This window comes from Triticum dicoccoides, chromosome 6B, assembly GCF_002162155.2.
Source record: "Triticum dicoccoides isolate Atlit2015 ecotype Zavitan chromosome 6B, WEW_v2.0, whole genome shotgun sequence".
Lineage (NCBI taxonomy): Eukaryota > Viridiplantae > Streptophyta > Magnoliopsida > Poales > Poaceae > Triticum > Triticum dicoccoides.
In genome coordinates this window covers 675,300,894-675,306,199 of record NC_041391.1, presented here as the reverse complement: position 1 = coordinate 675,306,199, position 5,306 = coordinate 675,300,894, and the positions used below count along the sequence as shown (strand labels likewise).

The following is a 5,306-nucleotide window of genomic DNA, read 5'->3' as shown; positions in this document are numbered from 1 at the left end:
CCCGCCGTGGTCGTCGCCGACGCCCTCGCTGCCGCCGTCGTCGCCCTCACCGGCCGCCCCTGTTGTGAGCTGCCGCCGTCGAGGCTCTGTGTTCAGTGCTTTTTTTCATACATACATGTGTATTTTTTTGTTCATTGCATTTTTTTCATATATATAATTAATGTATATATGTATGTGGTAGCTATATGATGAATGGATGTGGCTATGTATGTATGAATATAATGTTCATAGCATTTTTTTTGTTTATATATGTTTTTTCATATATGTATTAATTTTTTATTTAGGTTGTTAGTAGATATCGATTTTAGGTTAGTGCATTTTAATTAGGTTAGTGTAGAGGAAAAAGTAAAATAAGGAAAAGGAAGATAAGAGGAAGAAGGAAGAAGGAAGAAGAAGAAGAAAAAGAATGAGAGGAAAAAGGAAAATAAGAAGAGGAAGAAAGGAGAAGAAGAGGAGAGGAAAAGAAGAGGAGAAATAAATAAGAAGAAGAAAAAGAAGAGGAGAAGAAGAAAGGAATAGAGGAGAAGAAGAAAAAATAGAAAAATTCTATTTTTTCTTCTTCTCCTCTATTCGTTTCTTCTTCTCCTCTTTTTTTTCTTTTTTTTCTTCGATCTTCTCCTCTATTCCTTTCTTCTTCTCCTCTTTTTATTTCTTCTTCGTTTTCTTATGTTTTATCGGGTCTGTCGCCGTCAGGCTGCTCGCCTTCGCCCTCGCCACCCCCTCGAGATAACTTCGACATGAGGGGCGGTCGATATATATACCCCCTCTCAACCGTGATAACCTATACAACGGCAGCACCCCCCTTGGCCCTCTCGCTCGACCAAAACTCTCGAGGCCACCCAAATTTACCAAGTTAAAAGAGCGTTGTCGTAGAGGCCACCCCAAACCCTTAAAGCGTTGTGTCGAGGTGATCCCAAACCCTAGAGAAGCAGCATCGAGGCCACTAACATGTTTCCTTATTGTGATTAGCTAGCTAGTTCTATGTTTGCCACTAATATATATCCATATGTACCATGTTTGAATAATAATTGACATGTTGGAAATATTTGCAGAAACTATGGAGCACTACCGAGACGAAGCAATAGAAGTGATGTTGGGGAGATGATCGCAGAAGGAACTGATGTCATTGCATCATTTTTCAACGTCGTCGTTGGTCAGGAAGGACTGGGTGAAGAAGAGGGCTATGTTCATGATGGCTCCGGCCCATTAATGCCGGTACAAGAAGAGGGCTATGTTCATGATGGCTCCCGTGATGACCCAATGGAGTTACAAGAAGGAGACCGTGCTGACTGCTCCGGTGACTGAACCGAGTCCGGCCAGGTATATATATATATTAGTTAAGCCCGTGCTAACTAGTTAATTAATGCATTCATTGTTTTGGTATATGTACACATATTAATTACTCTCGTCTTTCTTCCTTTTAATTTCTAGCCCTCCGGATCGAGCACAACTTTGGTAAGGAGACGAGGCCCGAAGAAAAAGTTGAGCTCGGATGAAAGGTTTGAGATCATAGAAATCGCGCCCGACGGCGAACTGATTGAACCCATCCGGACAAAGAACGCATTTTCTGCTCAGTGCGGGGTTCTTGTTAGGGACAAGATCCCGATCAGCATCCAGCAATGGTATAAGCCTAAGGACGACCCTGAGGTGTCCTATGTCAATGATATGCAGAAAGAAGATCTTTGGACTCAGCTGAAGGCAAATTTTACCCTACCGCTAGAGGAGGATCCGGAGAAGCCAGTTAAAGAGCAATTAATCAAGTCTTGTGCTCTTAAGAAGATGGATACCCTATTCAGGAGGTGGAGGAAAGAGTTGAACCATTTTGTCGGAAAAAAAAGACACCAGAATTCATCGGCAAATATGAGAAGATCAAAGATCACTGGCCCGCATTTGTGGCCCACAAGACATCGGAAAAGAGTAAAAAGATGTCGGCAATGAACAAGCAAAATGCTGCGAAGAAGAAGCTTCACCATCGCACGGGGTCAGGTGGCTACCTCAAAGCCCGGCCTAAGTGGTCCAAGGAGGAGAATGATCTGCTTGAAAAAGGGATCGAACCAGAGACAATGAGATGGCCAGACCATTGCCGGACTTGGTTCTTCGAGGCTGGCGGAACCTTGGACCCTGTATCAGGGATGTGCCGTTGGACGGACGAGCAACTGGAAATACCAGTCAAGAACCTTCGACACTATATCAATGCAGCGCAGAAAGGGACATTCGTACCAGACAGGGAGAAGGACAAGCTCATAATGGCCCTCGGGAATCCTGAGCACCCTGGACAGACACGAGGCACGCCAGGCTCCATTCCGTGGAAGGTTGGTTTTCCGGACGTAGGGGGTTACAAAACCCACGAGAGGAGGAAGAAACTGGAGCAGGGCCAACTGCAGGCGCTGCACGAAAGGGTAATGGGGATAGAGGAACGAGAAGAGGAACCAGAAGCAGCAGATCGCAGCAAACGACTTGCCGAAGCTTCCCCCGAAGCTACCCCGCCATCTCAGCGGAGAAGCAGCGTGGCTTCCACCAAGCTGCTTCAGCCGGAGCATGTCTTGACGGCTCCTGCCAGCTATCCCGTGGATGCTATGACGGAGTCTCAACATTGCCACATTATGGCTCGATGGATGAATTTGAAGGTCAAGGCGGCTGTTGGCTCTGTTTATCCTACTGGATCCGGAGCAACTTATCACTGCCGGCCGATTCCAGAAGGATATGCTAAGGTGATGGTGGCTGAAATAACGGAGGGATTTGAGGACCTCATGCTTGACCACCCTACCGGTGAAGGGGAGACTAGGCTAGGTTCTGCTCTGAAGACTCCATGACTATGGCGGAAGGAGCTCATCAACCTTCCGAATTGGACGCCTCCGCCTCCTCCTCCTCCTCCGGCGAGTCAGGGCACTCCGCCTCCTCCACCGCCTCCTCCTCCGGCGAGTGACGATCAGGGCACGCGTGGCGGCACTCCGCCTCCTTCTCCGGCGCATGGTGTCACTCCGCCTTGTTCTCCGCCTGCGCTGGTGCTCCCGAGCAGCCAGCAGCCTCCTCCTTCTCTGCCTCGCCAGCAAGGGAGGAAGAGACCCGCCGCCGCCCCGGCTGCTCCGGCGCATCATACTCCTTCTCCTCCGGCTCGTAAGCAAGCACGAAAGAAGACAGACGCTGCAGCCGCTCCGTCTGCTACAGCGTCTAGCAGCACAACCAGAGGCGGGAGGCAATACAGATACGGTCCACCTCTCAAGCCTCTAGAGAAGTTACCGTATGAGAGGACCGAGGAGGAAAACGATACGATTGTGTGGACCCATGTGAAGGAGTTCTTTGAAGGGGTGAAAGCAAAGAGACATCCACCTCCGGAGGAGAAGGTAGATCCGGTGAAAGCAAAGCGCACTATCGATGCCCTGAGGAAACCACCAAAGTCTCCGTCGAGAATCAACTATCAGCGCATTACTGAACAGACATATCTCGAAGCCCAGTGGTCGGGAAGTACTGTCAGTGATAAAAGGTTAAAAGAACAAGCAAAGGGGAAAAAATTGCCCAGCTCGGCGAACAAGCACAGCAATCGTGTCCCCCCGCTCAATGTGTCTAATGCTCCGGGGGCGGTGGCCGGTTATGGCAATCTTGCAGATTACCTGCCTGACGATCAACTTCCTGATTTCTTGGAGGTGGACGAACACAGATACGAGTGCGGGAAGCCTCTCGTCAAAGATGAAAAATCTCTGACAACAATGATGCGAAGATTCCGTAATTGGTACATGGAAACCTGCAGAGAGTCTGGGGGTACGAATGCTTTGTATCTGAATATTAAAGAGGAGCATGACCTCGTTGCAACTGATCTGTTGACTGTTCCATTTGATGAGTTCTTCATGTTCTTCAATCAAAAGGCCCTCGATAAACTAATGGTCTTTTGCTACTGTCTGTAAGTACTATTTCTGTCATTAAGTCCCTATATATAGCTCGGCTCTTTCATTTCATGTATTTATAATTAATTATCCTCAATATATTATGCAGATTGAAGATCGTCGAGTGCAAAAAACAAGAAATTTATGATATTGGGTTCATTAACACAAATATCATAGATGAATTTCTGGTTGAAAAGGACGTCAAAGAGGCCGAGGACAACTTGCTACGATCGTTGATCAAAAATCAAAACAAAGATAACATACTCTTTCCTTACAACGGCAAGTGAGTGTTACTGTCGTGTGCATATTTGGTTTCCCTTATTACTCGAGCGAGGTTATAGTAATGTAATTGATGAGTTATGCATGCGTGTGCAGGTACCACTATGTTCTTCTGGAGATTAAGCTTGAGCGGGGACTAGTAATCGTCTTAGACTCGAGACGGAAAGATCCCAAAACCTATGCGGACATGACTGAATTGCTCAACAAGTAAGTTCAATCGATCATTATCGCACCATATCGGCAACTTTTTGTTCATTTCCTGATATCTCAAGTAATAATAATTATTTTCTCTGTCTTGCAGGGTTTGGAGACAGTTCACCGCAGAAACTCCGGGACTGCCGAAGGAGCTGCGATATACATACCCGAAAGTAAGTACTACTGGCTAGCTAGTTGCGCGCATCTTCCGTTGATTCTATAGCTATACTTTCATCAATGCCATTTATAATGCTTCATTATTAGTTTGATTGACCTCTATTTCTCGTAAAGTGCTTGTGGCAGGAACAAGGGAATGATTTCTGTGGATACTACGTGTGCGAGTTCATCCACAACGCGACTTTGAAAAACAAGCGGGGCTACTCTAAAAGACAATATGAAATGCGTAAGCAATAATATTCACAATTTCATTTTATTACACCATCATTTCTGTTGAGTTTCATTCATATATATGTATTAATTAACCCCCTTCTTCAAATTAGACGTGGAAGATGCAGAATGAACTCCTAGAACCAGATCGCATGAAAGCAATTCAAGAGGAATTGGCGGGATTCTTTCTTGGCCATGTCATCAATAAAGCCGGAGAATACCATGTGGAAATTGATTTCAATTGCTAGGGGATTGTAATTAAGAGATCTTATACATATTGTACATGTATGTACCCAGTAGTGTCGGATACATGATACGAAAACTTGTTGTTCGACCAATCTCTCGGAGAAGGAGAGGTTGATCGATCACTTCTCTCGGTATGCATGACGAACTTCTGTACTCAATGGTTCTCTCGATCACTTATGTATATATAGTACGTAGCGTCGACCAACCACGGACATAAGAGAGGACACTTCTCTCTATTAATTAGCTAGCTAACACAATATATGAAACACCTAAATTAACCCCCCAAAACCCCCAACCCCCCCCCCCTCCTTTCAAAAA

General features: G+C 45.9%; 1 pseudogene; it reads left to right on the top strand.

The window, feature by feature from the left end:
* The first annotated feature begins 1,057 nt into the window (after positions 1 to 1,057).
* On the top strand, positions 1,058 to 4,054 carry LOC119325299 (annotated as a pseudogene).
* Positions 4,055 to 5,306: the final 1,252 nt, after the last annotated feature.